The following is a 16,273-nucleotide window of genomic DNA, read 5'->3' as shown; positions in this document are numbered from 1 at the left end:
GCAGCTGGTCAAAAAAATGACTTCAGCCTGAGACCCTGACTCCATCCCAGATGGTAGAGAGGGTGGTGGTCGACCGGCTTGTGAGAATTCTGCCAGCCACTATACAGCATTGGGTGGGGCAAGGGGACCCGGGTAATCTGGACCAGGTGGTTATCCTGATCGAGCGTTATACAGCCACCCAGGACTTTGTACGGGACTCTGCCCCAGTGCGAATAGCACGCTGGCCCCTGGCTCCGGGAAAGGGTCACATCCCTCTGCTGGGGACAGTCAAAACTGAGCCAATACCGAGGGGGTATCCCAGAGTGAGGGTGACAGGAGATCAGTTTCCCCTTAAATAGTCTCGAGGACTAGTGGTGCCACCACTATCAGGTGCTGATGGTGCCAAGGGCCAGGACATGTGGCTTCCAACTGCACCCTTACTGCTGAAACCATGGACTGCGGGTTTACACGCCGGTTGTCTATGTATTCTTGGACCGTCTATACCGAGGACCCCGTCAGTCCAACAGGTGAACCCCATCTGTGCCAGGTGCTTGTCAATGGACATCGAGCGGAGGATCTCTTGGACTCAGGGAGCCTAGTGACCCTTGTCCATGGGTCATTGTTCTCTGGATTAGAGCCCACTGGGGGGGGGAGGTCGGGGTCATATGCATACATGGCGAACTCCGCGAGTATCCGACGGTGGAGGGTAACTTTTCCACACCATGTGGAGAGATTAAACATGTGGTGGGAATGATAAAGTCTCTTCCATACGGGACTGTGCTGGGAAAAGACTTACCTCTGTTTTGGTCCTTGTGTGAGAGTAAGATTAAATCTCCCAGGATAAAGATGTGTCCAGGTGCGAAACCCAAAGATCCTGAGTCAAGGATACCTGCCGTTTGGGTCGCCAACCTAGGAACAGAGTGTAAATCCTATAGGCTTCCCCTAGAGGTATTGGCAGGAGAGGTTGAGGAGACCCCATCGATCCCAGAGCTGGAAGTGTGCCGGGAAACATTTGGGACAGCTCAGCTACAGGATCCTACCCTGACTTGGGCATGAGAAAGGGTGATAGAGGTAAGTGGGGTGTTTCAGAAACCAGGTGAAAGGTGTTTTTTCCGCGCATTGCAGTCAACCAAGATTTACTGTATAGGGTTGACAAGATCCGAGATGAGGTCATGGTAGTGCCTCAGTCGTATCGTCGGTACTCGAGATGGCCCACACACACATGCTGGGTGGGCATCTAGGGGTTAAAAAGACACAAGAACTTATCCTGCAGTGGTTCTTTTGGCCCGGGATTTACGCTGAGGTGACGAGGTATTGTGAATCTTGTCCGGAATGTCAACTTACCAAACCCACTGAAAGATTCCGGAGTCCATTGGTACCTCTACCCATTATAGAGGTACCTTTTGAGCAGATTTCCATGGATCTGGTGGGGCCTATAGTAAAATACGCCCCTGGCCACCAACATATTTTGATGGTAGTGGATTATGCAACCTGTTACCCGGAAGCCATACCATTTCGCCACACTTCGGCTAAACTTATCGCCCAAGAGCTGTTTGCCATGTTCTGCTGCCTTGGGCTACCTAAGGAGATCCTTACAGATCAGGGGACTCCTTTTATGTCCAAGATGACAAAGGAACTCTGTAAGCTGCTCCGGATAAAACAGTTGCGCACATCGGTGTACCACCCACAGACCGATGGATTAGTTGAACGGTTTAATAAAACCCTCACATCCATGTTAAAAAAAGTGGTTTCCAAGGATGGGAGGGATTGGGATATGTTATTGCCCTATTTAGTGTTCGCTGTCTGTGAGGTACTACAGACTTACACGGGGTTCTCACCATTCCAGCTATTGTACGGCAGGCATCTTCGAGGGCTGCTGGATGTAGCCAAAGAGACATGGAAACAGGAGCCTAATCTGCAACTGAGCACGTGGCGAGTATGCAGGACCGGATTGCAGCGGTCATGCCTATAGTAAAGGAACTTCTCCTGGATGCCCAGGCAGTGCAGAGCCGAACGTATAATAAAAAAGCCATGATCAGGCCCTTTAAAGAAGAGGATCAGGTGTTAGTGCCCACCGCAGAGAGTAAACTCATGACCAAATCGCAAGGGCCATATGAAGTCCAGGAAAGGTGGGGGAGGTGAATTACAGAGTGCACCAGCCCGGAAAGAGAAAACCGGAACAAATGTATCATGTGAACCTGCTATAAGCTTGGAAAGACCGTGAATGTATGATTACGGATGCGACTCCAGTCGTATCGTCTGGGGACCCTCTGACACCAGCCAGGGACAAGTTCGGGAGTGAGGTTAAGATAAGCGATGCTCTCTCTAAACAGCAGTGACGGGAGGCTAGGAGTTTGGTGAAGCAGAATACGGACGTACTCTCAGAACTGTCAGGCCGGACCTCTGTGGTCCAATATGACATTGTTACCGAGCCTCAGGTAAGGGTACTAATGAAACTGTACCATGTGCCAGAGGCCCGGAGGCAAGCCATCACGGCTGTGCTCAAACAAATGCTCTAGTTAGGAGTCATCGAGGAATCCAGGAGTGACTGGGCTAGCCCAGAGGTGTATCTAGGTCTTCTAGCACCCGGGGCAAGAATTCAGTTTGGCGCCCCCCCCCCCAACGCTCCTTCCCCAGCAATATATATATTTGTACACTAAGTCCACGGCCCCACTGTCAGAGTTTGGTCAGTATTTTTTCTCAGGAGAGGGAGCCAAAACCAGGATTGGGTGATAAATGCAGAATTGTTACACTTGTTTTCATTATACCTTTCCTCTGATTGTTCCTCACCTGGTTTTATCTCCCACTCCTGAGATAAAATACTGAAAATCTCATATGAGTGAAATGGCCATGTGATGACTGCGGGAACCAGCAAGCTGAGCTGAATCCTGACAGTGAGGATATTACACGCTGTCAGGATTGGCTGCTACAGGGCTTCATTTTATAATTAATGGGGTGCTCCAGGTTTGAGATGAAACTCTGCAGTCACTGTGTGTGACTGTAGGCTTCTGAATTCTGACAGCGCATGCACTGCACACATTTAGGATTCTCCCTTGCCCTGAAAACAGTGGACAGTCATGTCACCACAAGTATACAATTTGTATACTTCTGGCCACATTCCATCTAGACGTGTTCATTGAGTGAGGCCATGCATGTCTAGTCAGCACGTGACTGCATGTTTACAAATCGCTGGCACGAGAGAATCCTGACAGCGTGCAGTGCATACTGTGAGAACTCAGAAGTCTGCAGTCACATAGAATGACTGCAGACTCAAAATAAAGGTGGTCAACATCTTTAATGCTCCTAACATAGATAAAAATAAAAAAATGTCAGCATCATAAAAAAACATTTACATTCAGGTACCTAATAAATGACGTTGTCTCTGGAGTCGATCTCTTTCTTTTCTTCCTCTTGCCCAGACGCCATTATGAGTTTTCTCATCCACAGGCGTCTCTGCAGATTTCCATCTTCTTCAGTCTTCTGCAGCACATCCCGACATGATGCCCTGAAATATAAAATATCTGCCCTACGCTTATATATTCCCTGCACAAAATATGACCCCCACACTGCTCCCCTTATGATACATGCTATCCACACTGCCCTTTTCTTTCCATATTGGGCCCCCTATTCACACTGTGTCCCCCTATATGGCCCAGTCTCTGTACTGTGCCCCCTCATCACACTCCCCCTCCTTTGCATACTGTTCCCTCCTGGCTGTGACCTTACACTGTCCCCGCCATGCTATCCTCCACCCACTACTCAGCCTCTATTCTGTGCCCACTCACACTTTTCTTCCCCCATACTGTCTCCTCACACTAATCCCCTCAATAGTCTCCTTACATGTTTCCCCCTACCTCCTAATATTTCCTCCTCACACATCGTTAACTACCCATACTGTGTCTGCACACATCCCATCACCCTCGCTTCCCATACTGTGTCTGCACACATTTTCCCCCTCGCTACTAATAATGTGTCTGCACCCACCCACCACACATTAAATCTCCCCTCCACACTGAATAAAAATGGCCCCTGCACAATAAATAAATAGCCCCCTGAATAATGAATAAATACTGTATGCACCCCTACACAGTTAATAAATATGCCCCTTCACAATTAATAGCCCCCTTTACAATTAATAAATAAGTCCCCCTGCACAATTAATAAATAGCCCCCTGCCCAATTAATAGCCCCCCTGCACAATTAATAAATATGCCCCTCCCTGGACAATTAATAAATATGCCCCTGCACAATAAATATGCCCCCCTGCACAATTAATAAATATGCCCCCATGCACAACTAATATCCTCCCTGCACAATAAATATGCCCCCTGCACAATTAATACCCCCCTGCACAATAAATAAGTATGCCCCTGCACAATAAATACCCCCCTGCACAATAAACACCCCCACTGCACAATGAATTAATATGCCCGCTGCACAATAAATACCCCCCTGCACAATTAATAACTATGCCCCCTGCAGAATAAATACCTCAATGCACAATAAATACCCCCATGCACAATTAATAACTATGCCCCCCCCCCCCCCCCCCGGTCTGAATCTTTGGTATCTTCAGCTCCACAGGAGCACTTACCACCGTTGCTCTCCCCTCCTGTGGGCACCGGCGATTGACATCAGCAGCGCAGTCACATGACCTGATCACGCTGCTGACATCGCTCTAAGCCGACGGTCAGAATTTCAATTGTACTTGCGTCTGCAAAACGCAAGTACAATCACTGGGAGCCGGCACGCCGCAGCTTCTCTGAGTGGGCTGTCAGCTTGACGCCCGCTTAGAGAACGGCTGAATCCCAAACCGGGGGGCGGCAGAATGCAGCCGCCGGGGGGGACACCTCAGACCGCCGTATTAAGCGGCCTGACAGTGCCCCCCCGCCGGCTGCTCCCACCCCGCCTGCCCCCCCCTATATATGCCCCTGGGTTAGCCTCATTGTGCTGATTACAAAGCCTGATGGATCGTTAAGATTTTGTAACAACTTCCAAAAACTGAATGAGGTGTCAAAGTTTGACCTTTATCCAATGCCCCGGGTGGATGAGCTGATTGAGAGACTGGGTCAGGCCCAAGTCTCAATCTGACCAAGGGGTAATGACAGGTGCCTCTGACAGAATCGGCGAAAGAAAAGACCGCCTTTATAACACCGGAAGGCCTCTGTCACTAAATTGTCTTTCCTTTTGGGTTACATGGGACCCCGGCTACATTCTAGAGGCTGATGGACATAGTGTTGGGGCCCCGTCAGAAGTATGCATCTCCATATTCAGATGATATTCTTAGTACTGATTATCATACCCACTTATAGCAGGTACAAGCAGTAGTAGATTCGGTCAGAGCAGCAGGCCTGACAGCGAACCCAAAATAATGTGCGATAGGTCTCGAGGAAGTCCAGTACTTGGGGTACGTGATTGGTCACAGGGTTATCAAACCCAAAATAAACAAGATCAAGGCCATTCAAAACTGGCCCCAGCCTCTTACTACTACATAGGTAATAACATTCCTCGGCATAATTGAATATTACTGACGGTTTATATTTTGCTGGGAGATCGGCACCCCTGACCGATCTCTTAAAGGGAAAGAAGACAGACATGGTTCAGTGGAACCCTCAGGTGGAGGAAGCGTTCCAATACATGAAGTTGTCGTTGTGCGGACTGCTTGTCCTCACCAGAGCCAACTTCAAGAAGGGCATTATAGTACAAACGGACACCTCGGAGGTAGGCCTAGAAGCGGTGCTGTCACAGGAGGTGAACGAAGAAGAACATCTGGTCCCCTAGTTGAGTAAGAAACTTACCCCAGCAGAGAGAAATTATAGCGTAGTGGAGAAAGAGTGCTTGGCTATTAAGTGGGCCTTGGAGTCTATACGCTATTATTTGCTCGGGCCACAGTTTAGCTTGGTGACGGACTATTCATCCTTGGAATGGATGAGAAATACCAAGGAGAGGAATGCTTGAGTCACCAGATGGTTCCTGTCACTGTGCAATTTTAGTTTCTCAGTGGAACATCGAGCGGGGAAGTCACAGGGAAATGTTGATGCCCTGTCATGGGCACCCTGTATGGTGATAGGTGTTCAACCCCACAAGTTTGAACAGAAGGGGGGGTATGTGAGGCAGCAAGGGGGATCATATGCGAGGGACAGTATGTATCCCCCAGGAAGCGCATAGAAGGTTATTGAACCCGCTGGAGTGCATTGCAATCACAGACACAGCTGTGGTTGCAGTGTAAAATAAAAGTAAGTTTGAACTTGGTCAAGCTATTTGACCAAGTCGGATTAAGAAAACCCGACATGGACTTTTATTTTTGGAGTGATCTACAGTATGGAAGGGGGGCAGATCACTCCCTCTAGCCGGTCTTACAAGTGGCTCATATCCTCAGTTTTCATTTAAAAAGCTGAAGCAAAGGTTTGGGTGTATCAGTGGTTTGTTTGTAAGCTGCAGAGCAGGAGGCTCTGTGCACTGCAAGCCTGTGTGAAGGCATAACACAGGCCTGTGGAGGCAACGTAACTGGCGCACCTCAGAGTGAAACGGTGCGGCCATCTCCCACAGCAACAGGTTTACACAGAATTTTTGGATCACTTGGCTGCGATCCGGAGGACATCTTTTGCATTTGAGTTGTGAGTAGTGTTGAGCGATACCTTCCGATATCGGGAAATATCGGATCGGATTGGATCGGACCGATACCGAAAAAGTATCGGATATCGCCGATTCCGATACCGGAAACCAATGCAAGTCAATGGGACAGAAATATCGGAATGAAAATAAACCCTTTCTTTCCTTGTAGGTTAATTCTACATGAAGGAAAACAACTAAGAATAATGTAGAATGTATTGGGGGAGGTGGGGGGGACAATAAAGGCATAGAGGTTTAGCCCAATCAAATGGAATAGCAGGAATTAATATTTTTTTTAAGACGTTCTGAGTTACGGAAATATTGACTATGTTAAGTATTTTTATATTTTGTCAGATATTTATGTTTCACTACTTCCATGCTCTTAACCTTCTTTTTTACTTCTCCCACACTTTCTCCTTCATCATCCTCAGCATCTTTTTCATCCACTTCTTCTTCACCTTCTTCATCTTCTTCTTCTTCACCTTCTTCATATTATTCTTTTTTTTTACATTCTTCATATTCTACTTCTTCATCTTCTTCATCTTCTTCTTCTTCATCATATTCTTATTTGTGGCAGGCATTCCTGTAGTTGTTATCTATAAAAGATTGGACATTACACCTTTCGTTCTGCCCGTCACAAAAGATTTACAACAGAATTTGTCCGCGTTCAGTTTGGCCTGCAGCAGCAGGTCTTTTCCAGGGGCACCACGAGGAGGAACGGACTCACCCCCATACACTGCTTAGTCATCTTCTGCTTATAATTTAGATATTATCTTTTGCTCTGATTTTTAGTCTTATGCTTAATGTTCTTCCGCTTTTTGTTCTGCAGCTTCTTGTATTTCTGCTTCTTGGTTTTCTGTCTCTTGTTCTTCTGTATCTTGGTGCTTGTCTTCTCTTCTTTGTCCTCTTGGTCAACTTCTTCAGGGTCATCTTCTTGGTCTTCTTCGGGGTGGTCTTCAGGGTCGTCGTCTTCGGGGGTCCTCGTCTTCGGGGTCCTCGTCTTCTTCGGGTTGGTCTTCTGGGTCCTCGTCTTCGGGGTCCTCGTCTTCTTCGGGGTGGTCTTCAGGGTCCTCATCTTCTTCGGGGTGGTCTTCAGGGTCCTCGTCTTCAGGGTCATCGTCTTCGGGGTCCTCTTCTTCTTAGGGTTAGTCTTCAGGGTCCTCGTCTTCAGGGTCCTCGTCAGGGAGATCTAGAGTGATTACCAAGAACCATTTCAAAAAGCTTGAACTTGGAAATGTAGCAGAAGGTACAAGAAAGCTGAGGAACTACCGAGGACCAGCTGACGGTACTGGAACCCGGATGGGTAGCAGAAGGTACAAGAGCCAATGGAACTGCCGAAGACCAGCTGACGGTACTGGAACTCGGTTACTAATCAGGAGGTACCTGTGCCAGAAAGCACTACCAAGGACCAGCAGACGTTGGTGGAACTTGGATACCGAGAAGGAAGCACCTAATCCAAAGGCACTGCCGAGAACCAGCTGACGGTACTGGAACCCGGATGGGTAGCAGAAGGTACCCATGTAAAAAAAAGTTCAAGGCCGCGAGCCGGCCGCAGTTACCAAAACCCACAGTCCTACAGGGGGTGCTTGTCCTATTGGCACTATGGAACCAGCCTTCATTGCCAGATCCCGCAGCCCACATAGGAGTCCCCTAAACTGCAGGCACCATAGAGTCGGCTAACCCGACCGCAACACGACAGGACAAAGCATTGGAGGCAAAGTGACGTTGACACTACCCGGAAACAGCTGGCGTGCTGGAACCAGGCTGGGCAGGAGGGCATACCCATGCCAAAGTCACTGCCGAGAACCAGCTGACGGTACTGGAACCCGGATGGGTAGCAGAAGGTACAAGAGCCAATGGAACTGCGGAAGACCAGCTGACGGTACTGGCACTCAGTTACTAAGCAGGAGGTACCTGTGCCAGAAAGCACTACCAAGGACCAGCAGACGTTGGTGGAACTTGGATACCGAGAAGGAGGCACCTAATCCAAAGGCACTGCCGAGAACCAGCTGACGGTACTGGAACCCGGATGGGTAGCAGAAGGTACAAGAGCCAATGGAACTGCGGAAGACCAGCTGACGGTACTGGCACTCGGTTACTAAGCAGGAGGTACCTGTGCCAGAAAGCACTACCAAGGACCAGCAGACGTTGGTGGAACTTGGATACCGAGAAGGAGGCACCTAATCCAAAGGCACTGCCGAGAACCAGCTGACGGTACTGGAACCCGGATGGGTAGCAGAAGGTACAAGTGTTATGTTCTGCTACCAAAGCTAAGGAAAGAGAGGAGATCTGTCCCTACTATAAGACTCAGCTGAATCCCTACGATGTAACAGGGAACCTGATCCTGCGATCAGACCTGCTAAAGTCCTAATCTAGTCTGTACGAAGACCTATAGATGTGGGGAGGGAATCCCTACAAGTACTAAGGACTGGGAGGAATATGGGACACCTCCTAACAGAAATAGTAGCAGACAGACGAACAAACAAAATAGATAGAACATAGAGGTCCGTAGACCAAGCAAACTAACAGAGTTAGATACAGAGCACAGGCTAGCTAGAAAGTAGATATACAATGAAGTCCAGCAATGCCAGAAGGGCGGAGCAGGATTAAATAGGCCAACAAGGTCATGTGACCAGCAAAGGAAAAAAAACCTAACAGCAAGGTTCTAACAGTACCCCCCCTTCTAAGAGGATCCTCCGGATCCCCTAGGACCAGGCTTATCAGGAAATCTCCTGTGAAACGCTCTGATAAGTCTGGACGCGGAAACATCATCTGACCTCACCCAAGAGTTATCCTCGGGTCCGAAACCTTTCCAGGCCACAAGATACTGCAAACTACCTCTATACCGTCTAGAGTCAAGGATGCGAGAAATTTCATATTCCCCGTCCTCCACCACCGGAGGAACAGAGGCAGAGGCGTCACCATCCGACACAACAGCTTTTTTTAACAGAGAGACATGAAAGACCGGATTAATTCTCCAGGAGGTAGGAACCTCCAACCTAACAGCAGATTGGTTGACAACCTGAAGCACCTTAAAGGGCCCAACAAACTTGGGACCCAATTTCTTAGAAGGAATCCTCAACCGCAGATTCCTAGAGGACAACCAAACCATGTCACCAACAGCGAACAAAACCTCCTGTCGTTTCCTATCAAAGTAGTCTTTAGATTTTCTGTTGGCCTCCTGAAGATTACCACGCACATCCGTCCAAACTCTTTCCAAATCACCGGAAAAATTCTCCTCCTCAGGCACGGCAGATCCCAACTTGGAGAACCGACCCAAACGACGGATGTCTCCCAGAACAACAAAAAAAAGGCGAACAACCAGCAGAAGAAGATGTATGATTGTTCAGAGCAAATTCGGCAAGTGGCAGAAACTCAGACCACCCCTCTTGATTGTCTGCCACAAAACAACGCAAGAACTGCTCAACATCCTGGTTTTTCCTTTCTGTCTGGCCATTAGATTCAGGATGATATCCGGACGAAAACGACAAATGAATTCCCAACCTGTCACAAAAGGCACGCCAAAAACGAGCCACGAACTGAGGACCCCTATCAGAAACAATGTCAGTAGGAACGCCATGAAGTCTGACAATTTCCTTTTCAAAGGCCTTAGCGAGAGTTTTAGCGCAGGGCAGTTTGACGAAGGGAACCAAGTGACACATCTTGCTAAAACGGTCCACGACCACCCAGATGACAGTAAAACCCTCAGAGGAGGGAAGGTCAGTTATAAAGTCCATAGCCAAATGTGTCCAAGGAGCACTGGGGACCTCCAAAGGACAAAGCAACCCCGCAGCAGGAGTATGTGAGGACTTAGATCTAGCACATATAGTACATTGGCGCACCCACTTAATGACTTCCTTCTGCCATCCAGGCCACCAAAAACTGCGACCCACCAGTCTCTTGGTCTCAGAGATTCCGGGATGACCTGCCAACCGAGATTCGTGACACTCAACAAACAAATCTCTCCTAAAGGTCCCAGGCACAAACAACCTCCCATGAGGAGTGTTAGATGGGGCATTCTCCTGAGCTTTAAGAATCTCATCTTCCAAAATGGAGTCTAAAGCAGCTATCACAACACCTTCTTGTAAAATGTTTTCCTCTTTCTCAGCACCGACTATGGGAGAAAAACTGCGAGACAAGGCATCCGCCTTAACATTCTTAGTACCAGGGATGTAAGTAACGGAGAAATTAAACCGCGAGAAAAACAGTGCCCACCTAGCCTGACGGGCATTCAGGCGCTTGGCAGCATCAAGATATATCAGATTTTTATGATCCGTAAGAACCTGAACGGGAAATTCCGCACCTTCCAAGAAGTGGCGCCAGTGTTCAAATGCGAGTTTAATAGCCAATAATTCCCGATTACCAATATCGTAATTCAGTTCAGTCTCCGAAAATTTTTTTGAAAAAAAGGCACAGGGATGTAATCCATCCCCGTTATCCTGAGACAATACTGCGCCAACCCCCACAGAGGAAGCATCAACCTCAACCAAAAACGGCCTAGTAACATCAGGCTGCATAAGGATGGGAGCAGAGGTGAACCTCTCCTTGAGATACACAAAAGCTTCAATGGCCTCAGAAGACCACTGAACCGCATCAGCACCTTTCCTGGTGAGATCGGTCAGAGGTTTGACAATACTAGAAAAAATTTTTATGAATTTTCTGTAGTAATTGGCGAAACCCAAAAACCTCTGTATCGATTTCAAACCAATAGGCCTAGGCCATTCCTGCACAGCCTGAACCTTAACCGGATCCATCTCAAAACCTTTGCTGGAGATAATGTAGCCCAAAAAACTAATTCTCTGTACAGCGAACTCACATTTCTCCAGCTTAGCAAAAAGCGAATTGTCCATTAATAACTGTAATACCTCACGCACGCTCCGCCAATGAGACTCCAGATCTGGCGAATAAATCAAAATGTCATCCAAATACACAACCACATTTTTACCGATCAAAGGTCTAAGGATGTCATTAATCAGATTCTGAAAAAATGCAGGAGCATTAGTAAGACCAAAAGGCATAACCAGATTCTCAAAATGACCCACAGGAGTGTTAAAAGCAGTCTTCCATTCATCACCCTCCTTCATGCGCAACAGATTGTATGCCCCCTTAAGGTCAATTTTAGAGAACCACTTGGCCCCCAATAACTGGTTAAACAGATCAGGAATCAATGGCAGTGGGTAAGGATTGCGTATAGTAATTTTGTTAATCTCACGAAAATCCAGACAAGGACGTAAACCGCCGTCCTTTTTTTTTACAAAAAAAAATCCAACCGCCACAGGAGACTTAGAGGGCCTAATGTGACCGGCGGCCAAACTTGTCTGTATGTATTCCTCCAAAGCCTTCCTCTCAGGAATGGTAAGGTTAAATAAACGACTTTTAGGAAGAGTCGCTCCAGGGACAAATTCAATAGAACAATCATAGTCTCTATGGGGAGGCAAAACCTGCGATTCCTTCTCAGAAAAAACTCTCCAAAAATCCTGAATAGGAACAGGCAATTCTCCCCTATCCAAAGCTGCAATACGCCCGTTACAACACTTGTCATAACATTTATGGCTCCAGGATTTAATTTCACTGGTAGACCAATCCAGTACAGGATTGTGAAATTTTAACCAGGGCAAACCCAATATTACTGGAGAAGGCAAGTTATTCAACACTACCAAATCCAATTTCTCATGGTGAACACCATTAATAGTGAGAGGAAATTCACTGACCTTGAGAGTAATATTCTTCAAAGGGGAGCCATCCACAGAAACCACAGCAATGGGGGATGATAAAGGTTCAGGTTTTAAATTGAGTTTTTCCACGAATCCCCCATCAATTACATTCAGTGTAGACCCGCAATCAACAAACACCCGAAATTCCATTAATTTTTCCTGAGCAATCGTGGAAGCAGCTAAAAATATACCCTTGGAATTTAAACAGGCAATACGGGCGTGACTGACCATTTTTTTTTCTTTCTTCATACGAAGCTCACAGCCTTTAATCAAATGACCAGATTTTCCGCAATAGAAACACAAGCCTTCTGAAAAACGACGGTCTTTTTCTTGAGAGCGAGGTGCCACCGATCCAATCTCCATCGGTTCACCACTGTTAGTACACACATTATCATAACCAGAAACTGACATAGCAGAGGATTTGCTCTCATTAACCCTAGCACGCAGTCTTCTATCCACCCGTATAGCTAATTGCATAGCCTGTTGCAAATCCTCAGGTGTAGGATAAGCAATTAGCAGGTCTTTAACCCTTTCACTGAGCCCAGCAAGAAATAGACTTTTCAGAGCAGAATCGTTCCACCCTGTTTGAGTGGACCAACGACGAAAATGAGTACAATATTTTTCGACATTACCTGATCCTTGTTTTAAACGTCTCAACTCAGTCTCAGCTGATGCCACACGGTCAGGATCATCATATAATAGTCCTAAAGCAGAAAAAAAACTATCCACTGATCTGAAGCATGTATCACTAGGTTGCAAAGAAAAGGCCCACTCCTGAGGCTCTTTGCGCAAAAGTGACATTATGAACCCTACGCGCTGGGATTCATCCCCAGAGGACTTGGGTCTCAAACGAAAATACAATAAGCAAGCATTTTTAAATGAAAAAAATTCTCGATGTTCACCAAAAAATAAATCCGGCAAACATACCTTAGGCTCCAAGAAATGTGCTCCAGGACAGTTACTCACGTGCTGACGGAGCTCGGCCACCTCCAGAGAGAGTCCCTGCAGGCGATGAGCCAAATCCTGAACCGACACCATGATGGAACAAACAAAAAAAAAAAATCTTTCCTTAGAGAATTTGCAGGCTGGACTTACTGTTATGTTCTGCTACCAAAGCTAAGGAAAGAGAGGAGATCTGTCCCTACTATAAGACTCAGCTGAATCCCTACGATGTAACAGGGAACCTGATCCTGCGATCAGACCTGCTAAAGTCCTAATCTAGTCTGTACGAAGACCTATAGATGTGGGGAGGGAATCCCTACAAGTACTAAGGACTGGGAGGAATATGGGACACCTCCTAACAGAAATAGTAGCAGACAGACGAACAAACAAAATAGATAGAACATAGAGGTCCGTAGACCAAGCAAACTAACAGAGCACAGGCTAGCTAGAAAGTAGATATACAATGAAGTCCAGCAATGCCAGAAGGGCGGAGCAGGATTAAATAGGCCAACAAGGTCATGTGACCAGCAAAGGAAAAAAAACCTAACAGCAAGGTTCTAACAACAAGAGCCAATGGAACTGCCAAAGACCAGCTGACGGTACTGGAACTCGGTCACTAAGCAGGAGGTACCTGTGCCAGAAATCACTACCAAGGACCAGCAGACGTTGGTGGAACTTGGATACCGAGAAGGAGGCACCTAATCCAAAGGCACTGCCGAGAACCAGCTGACGGTACTGGAACCCGGATGGGTAGCAGAAGGTACAAGAGCCAATGGAACTGCCGAAGACCAGCTGACGGTACTGGAACTCGGTTACTAAGCAGGAGGTACCTGTGCCAGAAAGCACTACCAAGGACCAGCAGACGTTGGTGGAACTTGGATACCTAGAAGGAGGCACCTAATCCAAAGGCACTGCCGAGAACCAGCTGACGGTACTGGAACCCGGATGGGTAGCAGAAGGTACAAGAGCCAATGGAACTGCCGAAGACCAGCTGACGGTACCGGAACTCGGTTACTAAGCAGGAGGTACCTGTGCCAGAAAGCAATACCAAGGACCAGCAGACGTTGGTGGAACTTGGATACTGAGAAGGAGGCACCTAATCCAAAGGCACTGCCGAGAACCAGCTGACGGTACTGGAACCCGGATGGGTAGCAGAAGGTACCCATGTAAAAAAAAGTTCAAGGCCGCGAGCCAGCCGCAGTTACCAAAACCCACAGTCCTACAGGGGGTGCTTGTCCTATTGGCACTATGGAACCAGCCTTCATTGCCAGATCCCGCAGCCCACAAAGGAGTCACCTAAACTGCAGGCACCATAGAGTCGGCTAACCCGACCGCAACACGACAGGACAACGCATTGGAGGCAAAGTGACGTTGACACTACCCGGAAACAGCTGGCGTGCTGGAACCAGGCTGGGCAAGAGGGAGTACCCATGCCAAAGTCACTGCCGAGAACCAGCTGACTGTCCTGTAGTAGTGAGAATGTGGACAGAGCAGGAGAAATTGCCGTCCGCACTGCAGGGGAACAGCTGATGTTACTGAACCCCAATAACACGGCAGCAAGTGTTGACTGTGCAGACGGCACTTCCGTGCGCCAACTGGCGGTGTTGGAGCTCAGGGATAATACTGAAAACAGAGGAGCCAGAGGTGTATTTGGAGGAGGTTTTAAATCAGTAGTAGTGAGAATGTGGACAGAGCAGGAGAAATTGCAGTCCGCACAGCAGGGGAACAGCTGACGTTACTGAACCCCAATAACACGGCAGCAAGTGTTGACTGTGCAGACGGCACTTCCGTGCACCAACTGGCGGTGTTGGAGCTCAGGGATAATACTGAAAACAGAGGAGCCAGAGGTGTAATTGGAGCAACTTTAAAATCTGTAGTAGTGAGAATGTGGACAGAGCAGGAGAAATTGCCGTCCGCACAGCAGGGGAACAGCTGACGTTACTGAACCCCAATGACACGGCAGCAAGTGTTGACTGTGCAGACGACACTTCCGAGCGCCAACTGGCGGTGTTGGAGCTCAGGGATAATACTGAAAACAGAGGAGCCAGAGGTGTATTTGGAGGAGGTTTTAAATCAGTAGTAGTGAGAATGTGGACAGAGCAGGAGAAATTGCCGTCCGCACAGCAGGGGAACAGCTGACGTTACTGAACCCCAATAACACGGCAGCAAGTGTTGACTGTGCAGACGGCACTTCCAAGCGCCAACTGGCGGTGTTGGAGCTCAGGGATTACAGTTCAGGTGGTAGAAACATGAACACAACAGGAGACCTGGATACTGTTGCCAACCAAATATTTATTCTGGAAGAGGACTGGCAAATTCATGAGAGATCCAGGCCTTGTTTATTTTGAGAAAAGTAAGCCGGTCAACGTTATCGGAGGATAGTCGCATGCGACGGTCTGTTAGTACACCACCTGCGGCGCTAAAGACGCGTTCCGATAATACACTAGCAGCAGGGCAAGCTAGCAGCTCCAATGCATACTGACTAAGCTCTGGCCATGTATCCAGCTTACAGACCCAAAACTTGAAGGGAGAAGAGCCGTCTGGGAGTACACTAAGAGGGCAAGACATGTAGTCTGTCACCATCTGACGGAAACGTTGCCTCCTGCTGACTGGAGCCGTCTGTGATGGTATAGACATTTGTGGCGGCGGGGACACAAACTTTGCCACATTTCGGCCATACTGGTCTTGCCTTGTGCTGAGGTGCTGCTTCTGCTCCCTCTTTGTGCAGAGCTTCCTCCACTGCCTCGACGCACTGAGCTGCTTTGTAAAGCACTAGCAGCACTGCTCTCGGTTGGAATGGAGAACATGATGGAATGCACCAGTGCGTCTTGGTACTCCCGCATTTTACGCTCCCGGTTCAACGGTGTTATGAGGCTTTGTAAGTTGTCCCGGTAGCGAGGATCTAGGAGGGTGGACACCCAATAATCAGCTGTGTTGAGAATGTGGGCGATGCGGCAGTCGTTTCTCAGGCACTGCAGCATGAAATGGCAGTTAGTACAATTTAATTAAATTATTAATATGTTTAG

Source organism: Phyllobates terribilis, unplaced genomic scaffold, assembly GCF_046119375.1.
Source record: "Phyllobates terribilis strain yellow unplaced genomic scaffold, ASM4611937v1 Scaffold_1__5_contigs__length_1240528914, whole genome shotgun sequence".
Taxonomy (NCBI): Eukaryota; Metazoa; Chordata; class Amphibia; order Anura; family Dendrobatidae; genus Phyllobates; species Phyllobates terribilis.
The sequence above is the reverse complement of the archived record's forward strand: the minus strand, read 5'-3'. Positions refer to the sequence as shown.